Here is a 20,444-nt window from a genome sequence, read left to right on the forward strand (position 1 = left end):
CAGGGGAGCAGTGATGGACTGGACTCCTTAGTCTCATTTTTCACTGCACTAATCTGCTGTACAGACACACTCCACAGTCCACAACATGTAGGTCATGAGAGGACTGGCCGTTCAGCCACTCACTCACTCACTCGCTCACTCACTCACTCACTCACCTACTTACCTTCTCACCTACTCACTCACTCACTCACTCACTCACTCACTCACTCACTCACTCACTCACTCACCTACTCACTCACTCACTCACTCACTCACTCACTGGGGCGGCAGTGGTTAGAGCGTTGGACTAGTAACCAGAAGGTTGCAAGTTCAAACCCCCGAGCTAACAAGGTACAAATCTGTCGTTCTGCCCCTGAACAGGCAGTTAACCCACTGTTCCTAGGCCGTCATTGAAAATAAGAATTTGTTCTTAACTGACTTGCTGGTTATATAAAGGTAAAAAAAAAAACTCACTCACCTACTCACCTGTGCCAAACACATCAATCTAATAAGACGCATGGAAATAATGCTATACATTTGGACCTGCATGGTGCAGCAGTGGGCTAAATGCTGTACCACTACATTCACTTACACATTATTATTGCTATTTAAATTGAAACTATACAGAGGGAATTATCCTAAAAGTAGAATGTCCAGTTTGTTTCTTTTCAGGCATTAATGCATTCATTTTAGACATTTACTGTCTACTGTCCCGGCTAAGGACTCACGAGTGATGAAAATGACTCAGACAGGCAAAGCACACACAGCTTGATATCACAATGTTCCAGGAAAGAACTGGCCTACAGTACAAACATAAATCCTATCTAAACTCAGCAGGGTGTGCTATTAGAGACGTTGAGATCCTGTACCTGACGAGGTCGATGACCATCTCCCTGGGGGCGGAGCTGACCAGCTCATCGTTAATCATGATGATCTCGTCTCCGGGGGTCAGTCTGCCCTCAGAGGGACCTCCTACCAAGACACAGAGAACCCCAGTTGTATCAATTACAACTTTTCTAGCTAGTAATTCATCTTTGTTTTCTGAATTCATTGTACTCTGGCCTTTAGGCTTAAGTTTGGCTAATTTATGAAGTACCCTAATGTGAATGGTCAATTAATATAACATGAACATGGACTTTCATTGGATGTCATCACCCATTGGTCGCCATCTTTTGTCATCTGGTCACCATTGAATAGTACTAAATCTTACTTCCTGTTGCTAATGGCTATATGTGACATTATTGGTTAGATGTGTTTCATTAATGCTGATTGGTTTACAGGTGGGCTGGTGTGTTACCTGGTGTGACTGACCGAACCACCACTGGTTTTTCACTGCCTGCCACAAAGCCAAAACCCAGGACTGGATCTCGTTTCATCTCCACCTTACGGGGGGCTGGAGGTACAAACTTGTCCCCGTCCAGAAGAACCTCCTCCAAGGAGCTGCTTTGGGACACGTGGCTGGGAGAGGAGAAAGGGGGAAGGACAACCATAGAACAGGTAAGAATAGTATCACTCTGATGAAGATCCACTGACCAAAAGCTCAGCTACATTAAAGAAACGTACATCTGAGTGGAAGTGTCCAGATGCTTTTTTCTATGAATCAACTATAGAGTCGAGGATTGAAAAGGGGTGGGGGAGTAAATTACCGCAACCTTTCAAAGTTTACCAGTAAACTACCAGAATTGTGGTATCTTTCAAGGATTTTATGTAATCACGAGACGTTTAGTGGCCCTTTCAGGATGTCAGATTATCACAGTGGTCTATAATTATCTCATGTGTGGCCTTATCACATGTAAAATATATGAAATAATTAAACGAGATTTACAATGATTTTAAAATAAATATTGAATGACAAAGCTGTAAAACATTATCCTAAATATAATCCATCAGTTTAGTGAATATAATTGGTGTTTAAAATTAGGTTTTCAGCATTCAAATATCCTTTCAAATGTTTTTACAAACTTGTATATATTTTACTGTCAATACTAATTTGTTGTCAATGTTTTGGCGTCAAACTGGTGGAAGTTATGAAAAAAGTCAATAGTTGGACAAGTTGCAGAGGTAATTGAAAATAATTCCATTGTTAATGAGATGCTTTAATAATTAATTAATTATTAAACCACATGGTCTAGCTACTAGAAACTTATGGACAACATGGACACAGATAGAATACATTAATACTATATATGAATACAATTTTTTTTAAAGCTATTCAAGTATACTCTTAGAAAAAATATGCTATCTAGAACCTAAAAGGGTTCTTCAGCTGTCCTCATAGGATAACCCTTTGAAGAACCCTTTTTGGTTCCAGGTAGAACCCTTCTGGGTTCTTTGAAGAACCCTTTCCACAGAGTCCTCTATATGGAACCAAAAAGGGTTGTACCTAGAACCAAAAAGGGTTCTACAATGGGGTCAGCCAAGGAACCCTTTTTTCTAAGAGTGTATAAATTACCAAAGGTACGATAGATTGCCCTAGATTTTCTGTTAATGACCAAAATTACTGAAGATTCCTGTAACTTTGGTAAATTACCGGAAGCTTTTCAACCCTAATAATGTGACTAAAAGACTGACACACAAGCTGAAAGACACAAATCTTTTTCTTTTTTTTACCATACATTTCCTATTTAAAACAGATGTGTTATTCAGAATATCCAAAATGAAAATGGGCCAAAAATGGGTTCAAAATCTATGTAACAACGAATGTAAAAATCTACATGCACCAAGATTCCATTCTATGAAATACTGCTGTAACTTTGGCCAGATTATTCTATAAATCTAAAAAAAAATACAGTAGGAGTACAGCATTAAATGTCTCTTCGATATAAACCAGTCTATTAAGATCCTTAAACGTTCAACGCTGAAAAGCAGCATTTAGTCTGAAATTACAAACTACTGCCATGCCTCGAAATAGAACATGTGGGCGATGACAATCAAGCTGCCATTGTATCTTCCTGCAGCCAACGCTCACTGCCACTCTTAATAAGAAAATCTCAAACAAAACCCACACACATACTGACACAGAAAATGTACTCGATGCCTTTCAAGATTCAGCATTAAAACAGGACAGGAAAATGGTCCAATTCACACACGTTTCAACAGAACATCCCTGGTCATCCCGACTGCCTCTGATCTGGTGAAACACACAGGCTTCGTTTGTAAATAATGTCTGAATGTTGGAGTGTGCCACTGGCGAAATGGTGCCATCTTGTTTGCTTAATATAAGGAATTTGAAATGATTTATATTTTTTGTTTTACTTTTGATAGTTAAGTATATTTTAAACCAAATTATTTTGGACTTTTACTCAGGTATCTTTACTTTTATTCAAGTATCTTCACTTTTACTCAAGTGTGAAATGTGGGTACTTTTTCTACCACTGTTGAATACGTGCATTTGTAGATCATGTCCAGTGCGCAAATGATAGCAGCCTTTACATTGACAGGTACATTTTTTATACCACGTAAGCAGTTAAGAAAACAGTTTGTGTGCTGTTTTGTAGCTTTGCATCTTTCTGTATTTTCCTCCAGCTTTCCCTTCTCCAATTCCCCTCTCCAGAAGCAGGATTGTAGCATCCAAGGCAGTAGCAGCAGCAGTAGCAGCTCTCTCCATGGTGCCCACTGTGCTGGGTAATTAGGCTCATGGGTTGGCTGAGGAGCCAGTGTGTAATTCACAGTCATTTCTGACACATGTTCCACTCGCCACTGAATACCCACAATTAATCTTTCAAGGCACTAAGCGAGAGCAGGGAGGTTGCAGCTAGGGTTTTTCTCAACATTTACATGGAGGCCTATGGCAACAGACACTCAGATGTCTTCTGACATTTCAACAATATTGTGAGGCATGTTATATGGTTGTTTCGCTTGCTTTAGGTTACGATTGTAACATATTGTATTCGAATTACATTCAAATTCACCAAGGTGCCACTGAGACAAATTGACTTCGAATTTGTAGTGTGAGTTTCAGCACTTCTTCTTCTTCGATGAGGTTTAATGGCGGTTGGCATCCAATAAATGTTGCATTACCGCCACTTACTAGACTGGAGTACAACTAGGCTGAAAAAAATAAAATAATAACCAACTACCCTACCATCTAACACTACGCCTATGTAACAGTATAGACTTTACCTCCGTCCCCTCGCCCCGACCTGGGCCCGAACCACACATGTCAACAGTCACCCTCAAAGCATCGTTACCCATCGCTCCACAAAAGCCGCGGCCCTTGCAGGGAAAGGGGAACCACTACTTCAAGGTCTCAGAGCAAGTGACGTCACTGATTGAAACGCCACTAGCGCGCACCACCGCTAACTAGCTAACCATTTCACATCGGCTACACTCACCCGCCTTTTGACCTCCTCCGCTTTCCAAAGCAACCAGTGATCTGGGTCACGGCACCAATGTAACAGTATCGACTTTACGTCCGTCCCCTCGCCCCGACCTGGGCGCGAACCAGGGATGCTATGCACACGTTAACAGTCATCCCCGAAGTTACCCATCGCTCCACAAAAGCCACTGCCCTTGCAGGGCAAGGGGAACCACTACTTCAAGGTCTCAGAGCAAGTCACAGATTGAAACGCCACTAGCGCGCACCACCGCTAACTAGCTAGCCATTTCACATCGGCTACACCTACAATAAATAAATAATAATAATAAAAAACAACACCACCCTACTCCACTATTTAAATCTATTTAGTCCTACCTCAGGTCAACTACCTGAAAGGATGGGACACCACCGTACTCCACTATTTAAATCTATTTAGTCCTACCTCAGGTCAACTACCTGAAAGGATGGGACACCACCGTACTCCACTATTTAAATCTATTTAGTCCTACCTCAGGTCAACTACCTGAAAGGCTGGGACACCACCACTCAACACAGCCTGTAAGTCTTCTGACGTCAAGTCTCGCACACCCAAATAACTTTCTGCAGCTGCCACCACAACCTCAATTTTCTGTGACTTACGTTCCATCCCTGCAGAACAGTTGATAACCATTGCTATAAATGCTAAAAATCCAATGTTACTGAAACACATATCACTTGTTGGTTGATATCTCTGTACTGATACAGATCTACTATTCACACCACTCCTCTCAGAATCCATCCCCCTTGACCCATCTTCCTCTACTTTCTTCACTGCTTCAGCATATGACAACTTCTGCTCTACACTAACCCTGGAAACCTTAACCTGCCTCTCTCATTTCTGATCCCCAGTCCCATGGGCACCACTACAATTAACACATACTGCTTCTTTCTCCAATGCTACACATTCCTTTGTCTCATGCCCTTCTGCACACTTCTCACACCTAGGAACCTCCCTCCTACACACTGCTGCCACATGCCCATAAGCTTGACACCTGTAACAACATAATGTATACAGGCACAAAAGCTTATACAGGGTAACTTATATATCCTAACATCACTTTGTTGGGCTAAGACTTAAAGAACACACAATGACTATTCTGTTTCGCCACTCATGCCACCCTGTCTGTGTCGCACCAAAAGACAATTATCACAAACACCGGGAATCTTCCCCTTCAGTTGGTCAACTTTTACATTTACCGCTATTAATCACTCCTTTCAATGGCACCCTTTTCTTGAAATCAAAACAATTCACATGTCTTGCCCCCATTCGTTTAACACAAACAAATATCACAAGACCACTTCTGGTTAACCTCACCGATTCCACAGCACCAAACTCGGTTTTCACCCACCCTGAAACCACAAATGAATCAGCCAAAAGGCAAGGGTCTGCTTTTCCTAAAACTTCACTCCTATTGCCACAGACTCATCTTTATCCTGACCTTCGGTGCAAGCCTCGTGCTCCGAGAACTTCACCACACCAACCATCTCCGATACTTTACCCTCATTCTCTTCTATTTATCCTCGTCTTCAGCTCACTCTGCTTACACTTTCTACCATTCTTCTTTAACAAACCATCTCCCTTTTTTCTGCCATTTTTAACCGACTCAAGTTCACCTTCTTCCACCCGCTTAGACCTTCTCTGTCTCCCTTTTTCCCCTTCATTCCTCCTCCGTATTCCAAGTATAAGTCTCCTTATGATAATTCTGTACTTCTCCTGACATACATCTTGTTCTTGCCTTCCCAAGGGACGCCATTTAACCGTCTGTCACAATCTCCGTACAATCAGCATGAACCCCTCGGGAATGTAGCACTCAACAGTGCATCCCACTTATAAATCAGCTGCTTCATCTTGATGGTCTGCTTTATCAATAACTACCGCAAAGCTTTTCTATTTCAAACAAGCGCGCTCTTCCAACCACCACCCACCGTCTCGAGTTTCAGCATTGACATGACAACATATAGGCTTGCAGTTGACGTACGACTCCTAATAGTGGCCATGTTGGAAGACCACCGCATGAATTCTTCCAACAACAACAGCCGAGTGGCTACTCCAAACTGCATGATAACAGTGCCTAGAACGAGTTGATTTATCACCACAGTCACTTTCTGCGGAGTATTTGGCTGCTCTAACAAGGCAGGAAAGTCAATGGGAAAAATATGTTTACAGATTCCCCGCAATCATGAAAACACCATTGGTGATACCAATGAGATAAAACTCAAGAACTGTCAGAAAAGCAAAGAAACCTTTTTAACCATCAGGACCTGAACCTGAGCTGCCAGTACAGGGTCTGCTATGATCATTTCATCACTGGAAAGTCAAGTCTGACTGAATTTGAGTTTAGGTTAGCTGTTAAAATCTTCTTAAGGGCCGGGGGCAGTGTTCGTTAATTCGGATGACTGACGTGCCCAAAGTAAACTGCTTGTTATTCAGGCCCAGAAGGATATGCATATAATTGGTAGCATTGGATAGAAAATACTCTGACGTTTCCCAAACTGTTAAAATAATGTATGTGGGTATAACAGGACTGATATGGCAGGCGTCTTGTTTTGAGGAGACCACCCATTGAAATTCTTGTTTACGCGAGATTCAAAGGAATACCTCCCAGATTGCAGTTCATAGGGCTTCCACTAGATGTCAACAGTCTTAAGAAAGGGTTTCAGGCTTTTTTTGTGAAAAATTTGCTAGAATTTGTAGTTTTTCAAAGTGGCTCTCACTTGGATTGTAGTCTTGTGGCGCACGTTGATGAGGGCGCGCACTTCGTTATTTACCTCCAGTAATGAACACATTGTTCTCTGTCTTAATTAAATTGTATCATTTATTTACATATTAGGGTACCTGAGGATTGATTAGAAACGTTGTTTGACTTGTTTGGAAAAAGTTTATTGGTAGCTTTTGGGATTCCTTTGTATGCATGTTGAACTAGTGGAACGGGTGGATTACTGAATCAAACACGCCAACTTAACTGACTTTTCTGGGATATAAAGAAGGACTCTATTGAACAAAACATTTGATGTGTAGCTGGGACCCTTGGGATTGCAAACAGAGGTAGATCTTCTAAGGTAAGTGATTTATTTTATCGCTATTTCTGACTGGCTGGTTTGGAAAATGTTTTTAATGCTTTTGTGTGTTGGCGCTGTCCTCAGATAATCGCATGGTGTGCTTTCGCCATAAAGCGTTTTTGAAATCTGACAAAGCGGCTGGATTAACAAGAAGTTCAACTTTTAAATGATGTAGGACACTTGTATGTTCATGAATGTTTAATATTACAATTTTGTCAGTTGATTTGGCGCGCTCCAGCGTCACCGGACGTTGTCGATTTTGATCCCGATAACGATATTTGTGCGCTAAGAGGTTTTAAGCTAACCAGGTGTTAACAACATCACTGTTCACAAAATTATCTAGCTAGATAGCTTTTGGTCTAATTATTAGCATGTGTTGGGTAAGTTTTGAGGAAGCAATTTTTTTTCACCATAAAAATGCATATTTATAACAAAGGATCGCATGCCTCTATCATCGCATCTGTAGATTAATGTAAACCTACTATTCCTAATGTGATGAGTAGATTGGATAATGATAATTTAGGCTATTAATAAATGCATGGTGGCATAGGCTTATAGACTATATCAGAGATGTTTCATTCCTTTATACTGGAAAAAATGTTGCATTTGATAAGCATTTAATGTAATTCTACTACACGTTATATGATATTAGCAGAATCTTTTTTAGTATGATGGTAGCCTACTCGACTGACAACAGATCAATAAAAATGGCCTTGTCTTGAATGCAACCATGTAATCTAGGCAGAAAATGGGTCCTAAAGGGAATCCAGCTTTTGTCAAATGAACGTCAAAAGTATTTTTTTTTCTCGCATTTTAACTAACCCTAACTTTTTTCCTAACCTTAACCACATTTTCCTAACCTGCTACGTAAATTCTCCTAATCTGCCACGAAATGCCAAATATTTTTTACAGTCAAAGCAAGGCTAGGTTAGAGTCAAAGCAAGGCTAGGTTAGAGCCAAAGCAAGGCTAGGTTAGAGTCAAAGCAAGGCTAGGTTAGCACCAAAGCAAGGTTAGAGTCAAAGCAAGGCTAGGTTAGAGCCAAAGCAAGGCTAGGTTAGCACCAAAGCAAGGCTAGGTTACAGTCGAAGCAAGGCTAGGTTACAGTCGAAGCAAGGCTAGGTTAGAGTCAAAGCAAGGCTAGGTTAGAGTCAAAGCAAGGCTAGGTTAGAGTCAAAGCAAGGCTAGGTTACAGTCGAAGCAAGGCTAGGTTAGAGTCAAAGCAAGGCTGGGTTAGAGTCAAAGCAAGACTAGGTTAAGAGTCAAAGCAAGACTAGGGTAGAGCCAAAGCAAGACTATAGTAGAGCCAAAGCAAGACTATAGTAAAGCCAAAGCATGGCTGGGTTAGAGTCAAAGCAAGACTACAGTAGGTTAGAGCCAAACGAGCCTCAGTGATGTGCCTCGTACAGACAGACTCTCTGCATCCAATACACTCTGTCCTCCTCTGGAGCACTGCTCTTATGTAACCTCTCTGCCGTCACGCCGTTCAAGCTCTCTAGCCCATGTGTCAATAGTTCCCCAGACTATTTCCTACTGGGCCTATGTCAATGCAAAGCATCATAATTATAACATGTTTCCCTTATATGGCAGCTACATGTAATCACAAGGGAAATGATGTGTACACCTTTTCTACTGTATTACAGCAGGATTTTTATATATACTGTATGTCTATATATATATATATATTCTATGAGTACATACTGGATCTAAATTAGAATGCATCGTGTTATGCATGAAGAGATAGGGAAGTAAGAATGCCAGGGTGGGTCTGGGAATCTTGTCGATGCAGGCTGTCATATTTATACTGCTTCAACATCACTGCTGGGAGAGGAGAGCAGAAGAAAATACTTCCTCCTACAGAAACATCATAAGAGATGAAGAAGCAGCCCTCACTTGTTACACTGTGCTTTGTAGTCCCAACACAGTACACTACAGCACAGTACATTACACTACACAACAGTACACAACAGTACAGTACACTACATTACAGTACAATACATTACACTAAAGTACACTACAGTACAGTACACTACATTACAATACAGTACACGATGGTAAAGAACAGTACACTACAATACACTACAGTACAGTACACTAAAGTGCACTACACTACACTACAGTACACTACAGTACAGTACACTACAGTACACTACAGTACAGAACATTACAGTACACTACAGTACAGAACAGTACAGAACGGTACACTACATTACAAAAACGTACACTACAGTACAGTACAGTACACAACCGTACCCTGCAGTATAGTACAGTACACAACAGTACACTATAGTACACTATGGTAAAGAACAGTACACTACACGACAGTAGACTACACTAAAGTACACGACAGTACACTAAAGTACACTACAGTACACTACAGTACAGAAAGCTACACTACATTACAAAATGGTACACCGCAGTACACTGCAGTATAGTACGGTACACTATGGTAAATAACAGTACACTACAGTACAGTACACTACAGTACTCTACAGTGCACTACACTATAGTACACTACACTACAGTACACTACACCACAGTACACCACAGAACAGTAAACTAGTACACTACAGAACAGTAAACTAGTACACTACAGAACACTATAGAACAGTACACTAGTACACTACAGTACACTACAGAACAGTACACGAGTACACTACAGTACATTACACTACAGTACATTACAACACAGTACACTACAGTATAGTACAGTACACTACAGAACATTACAGAACAGTACACTACAGTACAGTACACTACACTACAGAACAGAACGGTATACTACATTACAAAAGGGTACACTACAGTACACTACACTACAGTACACTACAGTACGCTAAAGTACAGCACAGTACATTACACCACACTTATCTACTATACAGAAGAGTACACTACACGCATGTACAGAACAGTACATTACACTACACTACTCTACTCTACGCTACAGACAGTACACTACAGGACACAACAGTACACTACAGTACACTACAGTATAGTACAGTACTCTGCAGTACAGTACTCTACAGTACAGCACTCTACAGTACATGACACTACAGCAAAACTAGAAAGAGAGATTTTACCTGTAGTCCTCCTCAGAAATCCTAAACTGGCAAAAGATTGATGATGCTGATAACACTGTTCCATGGTATCTCCACAGCTACGTCACCATGGCATCTCCACAGCTACATCACCCTGGCATCTCCATAGCTATGTCACCATGGCATCTCCACAGCTACGTCACCCTGGCATCTCCACAGCTACGTCACCATGGCATCTCCACAGCTACTACACCCTGGCATCTCCACAGCTCCTACACCATGGCATCTCCACAACTACGTTACCCTGGAATCTTCACAGCTACGTCACCCTGGCATCTCCACAGCTCATCACCCTGGCATCTCCACAGCTACGTCACCCTGGCATCTCCACAGCTACGTTACCCTGGCATCTCCACAGCTACGTTACCCTGGCATCTCCACAGCTACGTCACCCTGACATCTCCACAGCCACTACACCATGGCATCTCCACAGCTACGTTACCCTGGCATCTCCACAGCTACTACACCATGGCATCTTCACAGCTACGTCACCCTGGCATCTCCACAGCTAATACACCCTGGCATCTCCACAGCTACTACACCATGGCATCTCCACAGCTACTACACCCTGGCATCTCCACAGCTACGTCACCCTGGCATCTCCACAGCTAATACACCCTGGCATCTCCACAGCTACATTACCATGGCATCTCCACAACTGTATCACACTGGCATCTCCACAGCTACGTCACCCTGGTATCTCCGCAGCTACTACACCCTGGCATCTCCTCAGCTACATGGCCCTGGTATCTCCGCAGCTATATCACCATGGTATCTCCACAGCTACGTCATCCTGGCATCTCCACAGCTACGTCACCCTGGCATCTCCACAGCTACTACACACTGGCATCTCCACAGCTACTACACCCTGGCATCTCTACATCTACTACACCATGGCATCTCCACAGCTACTACACACTGGCATCTCCTCAGCTACATGACCATGGTATCTCCACAGCTCTATCACCATGGTATCTCCACAGCTACGTCACCATGGCATCTCCACAGCTACTACACCCTGGCATCTCCACAGCTACTACTCCATGGCATCTCCACAGCTACGTTACCCTGGAATCTTCACAGCTACGTCACCCTGGCATCTCCACAGCTCATCACCCTGGCATCTCCACAGCTACGTCACCCTGGCATCTCCACAGCTACGTTACCCTGGCATCTCCACAGCTACGTTACCCTGACATCTCCACAGCCACTACACCATGGCATCTCCACAGCTACGTTACCCTGGCATCTCCACAGCTCATCACACTGGCATCTCCACAGCTACGTCACCCTGTCATTTCCACATCTACTACACCATGGCATCTCCACAGCTACGTCACCCTGGCATCTCCACAGCTACGTCACCCTGGCATCTCCACAGCTACGTTACCCTGGCATCTCCACAGCTACGTCAGCCTGGCATTTCCACAGCTACTACACCCTGGCATCTCCACAGCTACTACACCATGGCATCTCCACAGCTACGTCACCCTGGCATCTCCACAGCTAATACACCCTGGCATCTCCACAGCTACTACACCATGGCATCTCCACAGCTACTACACCCTGGCATCTCCACAGCTACGTCACCCTGGCATCTCCACAGCTAATACACCCTGGCATCTCCACAGCTACATTACCATGGCATCTCCACAACTGTATCACACTGGCATCTCCACAGCTACGTCACCCTGGTATCTTCGCAGCTACATCACCTGGGATCTCCACAGCTACGTCACCCTGACATCTCCGCAGCTACTACACCCTGGCATCTCCTCAGCTACATGGCCCTGGTATCTCCGCAGCTATATCACCATGGTATCTCCACAGCTACGTCATCCTGGCATCTCCACAGCTACGTCACCCTGGCATCTCCACAGCTACTACACCCTGGCATCTCCACAGCTACTACACCCTGGCATCTCTACATCTACTACACCATGGCATCTCCACAGCTACTACACCCTGGCATCTCCTCAGCTACATGACCATGGTATCTCCACAGCTCTATCACCATGGTATCTCCACAGCTACGTCACCCTGGCATCTCTGCAGCTACGTCACCCTGGCATCTCCACAGCTACTACACTATGGCATCTCCACAGCTAAGTTACCCTGGCATCTCCACAGCTACGTCATCCTGGCATCTCCACAGCTACGTCACCATGGCATCTCCACAGTTATGTCACCCTGGCATCTTCACAGCTACGTCACCCTGGCATCTCCACAGCTACGTCACCCTGGCATCTCCACAGCTACTACACCCTGGCATCTCCACAGCTACTACACCCTGGCATCTCCACATCTACTACACCATGGCATCTCCACAGCTACTACACCATGGCATCTCCACAGCTACGTCACCCTGGCAGCTCCGCAGCTACGTCACCCTGGCATCTCCGCAGCTACGTCACCCTGGCATCTCCGCAGCTACGTCACCCTGGCATCTCCACAGCTACGTCACCCTGGCATCTCCACAGCTACTACACCCTGGCATCTCCACAGCTACTACACCCTGGCATCTCCACATCTACTACACCATGGCATCTCCACAGCTACTACACCATGGCATCTCCACAGCTACGTCACCCTGGCAGCTCCGCAGCTACGTCACCCTGGCATCTCCGCAGCTACGTCACCCTGGCATCTCCGCAGCTACGTCACCCTGGCATCTCCACAGCTACGTCACCCTGGCTACTTCACCCTGGCATCTCCGCAGCTACGTCACCCTGGCATCTTCACAGCTACGTCACCCTGGCATCTCCACAGCTACGTCACCCTGGCATCTCCACAGCTAATACACCCTGGCATCTCCACAGCTACCTGCAGTCTCATAGAGATCTAAATAAGTCCCTTTGTGGATGAATTCTTCAGGAGCCGGAAAACAATTAGGCTTTACTTCTCTGCTCTGAAGAGCAAGCTACAGTGAGGAGGCTGGAGCGTGTCTGTGCGTGTGTGTTTGTCTGTGAGTGTGTGTGTGTGAGAGAGTGTGTATGGGCAAGGCAGGTGTCTGTGTGTGTATGTGTGCTTGTGTGTGAGAGAGAGAGTGTGGGCTGGCAGGGCATGTGTCTGTGTGTGTGGGTGTGTGAGTGGGTGTGTGAGAGAGTGTGTGCGGGCAGGCCATGTGTCTGTGTGTGTGAGATACAGTGTGTGCGGGAAGGGCAGGGCATGTGTCTGTGCGCAGAAAAAGAAGGAAATGGAGAATCAGTATTCCGAAGGATGGATGGGGAGAGAGAGAGAGTGGAGGCACTAGCAATGACGTGGCTAGAATAATCACAGGTTACCAAAGCCTCCAAAACATCTGGGACTGAGAGAGAGAGCCTCTCTCCTTTTTCCCTCTCCTATTCTCTCCTCTTTTCCTCTCCTCTCTTCTCTTCTTTTCCTCTCCTCTCCTCCTATTCTCTCCTCTTTTCCTCTCTTCTCTTATTTTCCTCTCCTCTCCTCCTATTCTCTCCTCTTTTCCTCTCTTCTCTTATTTTCCTCTCCTCTCCTCTTTTCCTCTCTTTTCCACTTCTCTTTTCCTCTCCTCTCCTCTTTTTCTCACCTGTTTTCCTCTCCTCTTCTCTTCTCCTCTCCTCTTTTTTCTTCTCCTCTTCTACTTTCCTCTCCTATTCTCTCCTCTTTTCCTCTCCCCCTCTCCTCTTTCCTTTCCTCTCTCCTCTTTTCCTCTTATATTCTCTCCTCTTTTCATCTCCTCTGCTATTCTCCTCTCCTATTTTCCTCTCCTCTCCACTTGTCTCCTCCCCTCCCCTCCCCTCTCAGCTCACTTACTTGATGTAGAAGTCTCTCCCGTCTCTATTGGTGGCCATGTCCCATCCATTGGGGGGTCCATGTGCAGTGCTGCAGGTGCCAGGCGGCAGCCAGCCTGACGACTTGGTCCTATGGCTGTAGAGGAGGAGAAGAGGAGGTCAGCCATATCAGACTTACAGTAGTGTCATCGCCTTGCTCCTCACAAATTTTGTAACAATGGAGGGCTCTGTATAGCTCTGCTTTGACATGATTGGTTGACGGTAGGTAGGTGTGGGAGTTCAATATATAAACACAAACCTATTTCCTTGACAACAGCTCTGCTCTGTTCCGCGAAGCGCAAGTATGAAGGCCTTGACTTCTATGGAGGCCACATCGCAGTAAATGCTGTACGGCCACTGCAGATGTCGGATTGAACATGCAGAGCCTTTTAGAGTAATGACAAATTCCTATACGGCGAGTCAATATTCACGTAATAATAAAGAACTGCCCTCGACTACGCTCACAAATTGGGAAAACATTATTTCCAATTGACCCCTAATTGTAAAAGAGACAACTTTGTTTTCTATTTTTGTTATACAGAAATCACAAAACATGCCGAAAAAAGATTCTGGTCTATTCAATGTACCAGGTGAAAATGCCCAACCTACATTTTACAATGCTCCCACGTAGGGAAATAGAGTCTGCGAGAAGAGCCCTGTGGCTTCAGGCTATTTGGCGTGGGAGAGTGGGAAATCTGGGGACCCAGTGTCCAAATAGGCTACACATACATCGCTAAGTGTGTGGAAAACATTTCATCACAGGTGAGAAATGTAACTTGTTTAGTATAGTCTGTTTCTAACTACTTGTAGCTTTAGAGTTTGTTTGTTTGTGTTGTAGGTCTTGGCTAGCTTATTGTTATGGTCGGTAGCTGGCTAGCACTCACATGGCTGCAAGCAGCCATGAAAAAGGGCTTGAGGGAAGCCCTACATTACGTTTTTCTTAAGTTACGTTTACATTAATCTTTAGACATGTTATACTTTTCTTAAATATAGGTTTATAATTGCAGACAACAAGAAAATTGTGTTTGAAAAGGGTGATGTTTTTGCTGTGAGCCAATGGAGTAACCACAGGTTGCTGTCCCACAGGCGGGCTGGGCCTCGAAGTTGTTTCTAATAGCGACTGGGAGTGTAGGCTGCATCTGAAATAGAACCCTATTCCCCATACGCTCTTAGACAAAAAGGTTCCAAAAAGGTTATTCAGCTGTCCCCATGGGGCCCTGTCTGGTTTAATGTACAACCCTCTGTTGAAAGGGTTCCACCCTTGAACCAAAATGGGTAGTTCCCTTCTAGATTCATTATAGCACCTTTTTTTCCCCCAATAGTGTATAGTGCACAAATTGACAGAAAATTTGTGCAGATTGATAAACTGCATTACAACAGCACATAGTACGTCTATTCTTCATATACACTGAACAACAACATAAATGCAACATGCAACAATTTTTTAAAGATTTTACTGAGTTACATATAAGGGAATCAGTCAATTGAAATAAATGAGTCCCTAATCTATGGATTTCACATGACTGGGCAGGGGCGCAGCCTGGGAAGGCATAGGTCCACCCACTGGGGAACCAGGCCCAGCAAATCAAAATGAGTTTTTCCCCACAAACGGTTTTATTACGGACAGAAATACTCCTCAGTTCCATCAGCTGTTCAGGTGGCTGGTCTTAGATGATCCCGCAGGTGAAGAAGCCGGATGTGGAGGTCCTGGGCTGGCGTGGTTACACTTGGTCGGGGATTGTGAGGCTGGGTGGACATACTGCCAAATTCTCTAAAACAATGTTGGAGGTGACATGGTAGAGAAATGAATATTACATTCTCTGGCAACAGCGCTGGTGGACATTACTGCAGTCAGCATACCAATTGCAAGCTCCTTCAAAAATTGAGACAATTGTGGAATTGTGTTGTGACAAAACTGCACATTTTAGAGTGGTCTTTTTAAAAATCATGCTGTTTAATCAGTTACTTGATATGTGTAAGATGCCTCACTAGAATGAGGTGGATGCAAGAGTCAGGATCAGGAGAGCACTGAGGTCCAAATAGAAAATATTTATTTGGAAGTCCCAAAACACAACAAAACTGGTCGGGAAACAAACCCAACGAAGGCGCCCAACAAAACAGGAATTCGAAGTGACAACAGGAGGAAAAACAATCTACTCCTAAATAAATCCTATATAAATCACAACGGCTCAAACGACCGTGAGAATAGCCTGTGGCTATAAAAACAAACACAGAAACAATCCCGCACAAAATACCAGCAGGCAACGAGGTTAATAAACCCACAGAAATGAACTCAATAGAACACAGGTGTAAGAAACAGACAGAACCAAACAAAAAAGAAAAATGGATCAGTGGTAGATAGTAGGCCGGTGACGACGACCGCCGAGCACCTCCCGAACAGGGAGAGGAGCCACCCTCGGTGGAATTCGTGACAATATTCCACACCTGACAGGTGGATAGATTATTTTGGCAAAGGAGAAATGCTCACTAAAAGGGATGTAAACAAAGATGTGCACAACATTTGAGAGAAATAAGCTTTTTGTGCGTATGGAACATTTCTGGGATCTTTTATTTCAGCTCATGAAACATGGGACCAACACTTTACATGTTGGGTTTATATTTTTGTTCAGTATACAATCCTAGCAGTCTGTCAAATTAAATCTTATCACATCTAACTCCATCTTACACGGCATGAGTCATCACGGCATAGTCTGAGGCAGTCCATCTAGGGTGACTACATGTCCCAGTAGGGCTGGCATATGGCCAAAATCTCAAATCACGATATTGGTCATTTCATATCCGGATAACGATACATATCACGATATAGCACATTTTCTGTAAATTCAATTGATAAATAGTTTACATAAAATGACCACATGACCTATTTGTTATTACATTTTGAATTATACTCAACAAATAAAAAGGTACTTACTCATATTTGATTATTTATTTTATTTAGAACCTGTGCAAATGTTCAATTCAACATGTAACAAAAAAATAAAATATGAATGTGTAAAATCTAAAAAGGTAAATAGAAAACACTTAAACTGTAGTTGCAACAAAAAAATAGGCCTAAAAAAATAAATAAAAAAAAATATATATATATATATATATTATGTTGGGGGGCTTGCCTGTTTTGCATGTTATTTTGGCATTAATACGTGTCACATCAATTTGCGTTTGGTACCTTGGGTCGAGTGTTAGCACCAACTCACGAAACCCCCGTTTCTGGACCGTGTAAATTGGGGCCATGTCTTTGCACATGTACGTTGTAATGGCAGCTGTTATCTCCGTCCATCTTCGTGGTTCTTTGCCATATGGTGTGTCGCGGGAAAAATAATCTTTCAACGTCTGAGTCGGGGGTTAGTTTTGAGTGTAACGGATGTGAAACGGCTAGCTTAGTTAGCGGTGCGCGCTAAATAGCGTTTTAATCGGTGACGTCACTTGCTCTGAGACCTTGAAGTAGTAGTTTTTACTCTTTTTTCTCTTTTTTCACAACTGCCATCAGTTTGACGGCAAAACATTTTCTACAAATAAATAGACATAGTAAAACACATTTAAGAGTGTATATATATTTTTTTAATGATATTTAATGCTAAAACCCTCATATTAAACACCAATAGTATTCACTAAGTTGACGGTTTATATTTAGGAGAATGTTTTACAGATTTGTTATTCTATTTTAAAACCATCTTCAATTATTTCATGTATTTTACATGTTATCAGGCCACACAGAAAGACAGAGATAATTACAGACACCTGTGATAATCTGAAGAGCCTGTGACGACCCTCCCACTCGGTCTGCCGTATTCTCTCTTTGTTGTTTCCTTATTAGGCTGCTGGTGGGTGGAGTTGGGAGGTCGTCAGCTACACGGGAAACACCTGGGCCCGGTGTCTCCTAGGATAAATACACCACTTCCCCATTCATGGAGGAGACTCTCTCCATGCAGACACCTTTATAGATTTTGTTGTGTTTCTTGGTGGTTTTTTGGTTGTTTGCTTTAGCGTCTTTCAACACCCTGCATTATCACATTCATGCATGCAAAACACTCACTTACACTACTGATTACACACACCATTGTATATTATACTTAGTTACTCATTTAATAAATATATATTTTGTTACTCCTTATCTCCACGTTGTCTCCCTTTTGTTACGGGCTTTGAGCCGGTTTGAGCCCAAAAGGAACACTATATATCTTGTGATAGATTACATAAATTATCAAATCCTTGAAATATAAACAATTCTGGTAGTTTACCGGTAAACTTAGAATGTTTCCTATAAAATACCCTCACTTTGCAACCCTAATCCCAACTCATAACAAGTGGATGTCTAGTTTGAATGTCATGGACAATGTTCCTTAACCAGTGTTCAGTCACTGAATGTGAATCACATTAATAATGTAATTTGAGACACATAAAAAACATCTCACTCTTGTGCTGTCAGAGGCATGAAATTGGTTTTATTTTGACATTTCAGGAGATTTATTAGGGAACAGGGAGCCCTAAGGAATTATGTGATAAGGGCAATGGCAGGAATAGTTTATCAGGGAGCAAACAGAAACCCATGTCTTAATTGCTACTTTTTTGGAAATAATGAATAGAAGTACTGAATGAGCCAATAAGAAACTGTCTTTCCTATAGAATCTGTCCTGTATTTTGTCTACCAACTGAAGATTATGAAAACCCAACAGTCCAAATCTAAATAGCAAAGTCACCAAACACTCTAATCCTCACCTTGCCACGACACTTAACTCAAGTCATTAAACAAAACAACAAAACTCTCATCTTGTGTCATATCTAACAGGGTGATGGGAACTCAGAAGGTTTGGGAATCACTTCCTTTTAGGTGGTTTTAGAATTTAGCTGCTCTTTTCTGGATTTTCATCATTTGCGGGTATCGGCCTAATTCTGCTCTGAATGCATTATTTGGTGTTTTACGTTGTCCACAGAAGCTATTTTTAAAATAATTCCTCATGCTGATTCTCAATTTGGTGTTTGTCCCATTTTGTGAATTCTTGGTTGGTGAGCGGACCCTAGACATGAGTCTTTCTATCTTTTGGTCTCTCTCTCTGTCTCCCTCCCTCCCTTTCTTTCTGTGTGTCTCTCCATATTTGAACAATGATGTGTGATGATATGAACACTGTGGCAGTAAGTTATGTCACATCAAAGGCATCTCTGCTGTTTAACAGGCCTCTCTTCACATTCATTATTCAAAGCCTTTCTTCCTTTCACTCTTTATTTCTCCCCGGTTACCAACCCGGCTTAATGTCAGTGTATTTTGTGTATTAAATTATAGGGGCGTCTATTGGAAATAACATCTGTAGCCTACTCTGTTACCTATAGAACAGCATAGCAGTAGGATAGGCTGGGCTCCAAACAGGGCCATGCAATCTGATTTCCTCCAGTAAAACGGTGTGTTTGAGAGGTATTAGCGTTTCCACATGCTATGGATTTATTGGCGCCACAGTGCATTAACAGAACGCAGCAGGTTCCCTGGCTGTGTATTCAGGCCATATTTTCAACACAGCTGAGTTAATATGTATGGGACTGCATCCGACCAGAGGTCAAATCAAATCAGTATCAAATCAAACAAGTGGTATGCTTACTTACAAGCCCTTAACCAACAGTGCAGTTCAAGAAGAGTTAAGAAAATATTGACCAAATAAACTAAAGTACAAAATGATAAAAGTAACACAGTAACATAACAATAACGAGGCTATATACAGGGGGTACTGGTACCGAGTCAGTGTGCAGGGGTAAAGGTTAGAGGTCATTTGTACATGTAATTGCATTATCTTTTTCGATATTTGTTGTTCGTTAGAATTGTATCGCATACCGAGTTATGGTGTTTGCTTTATTTAGTAAATACTGTACATTCTTCCTCAGCAGTGAGTATTTTGTGGTATGCCTATCCTATCCTATCCTATTTTTTTTTACTATACGACATGAATTAAGGGTATTTAGAGGACTATATACAGTAGGTAGAGAACATTGAACAAGTCTATGTCAAAAAACTATTTCTGACAAAAATGCAGATAGAGGCTCTCCGATGGCAGCAATGGCAACCCTCCGGAAGCCTTCGCTATTTATAAATGGAGCGTGATTCTACTCACAGATTCAAAATATATGCCTTCAAAATACCATTCTGAATGGAAGGAAAG

General features: G+C 42.9%; 1 pseudogene; it reads right to left on the reverse strand.

Moving 5' to 3' along the window:
• The window catches only part of LOC139405509 (FERM and PDZ domain-containing protein 4-like), a 66,986-nt pseudogene that overhangs the window by 19,725 nt on the left and 26,817 nt on the right, over window positions 1–20,444 (reverse strand).

The sequence above is a fragment of the Oncorhynchus clarkii genome, chromosome 3, assembly GCF_045791955.1.
Source record: "Oncorhynchus clarkii lewisi isolate Uvic-CL-2024 chromosome 3, UVic_Ocla_1.0, whole genome shotgun sequence".
Taxonomy (NCBI): Eukaryota; Metazoa; Chordata; class Actinopteri; order Salmoniformes; family Salmonidae; genus Oncorhynchus; species Oncorhynchus clarkii.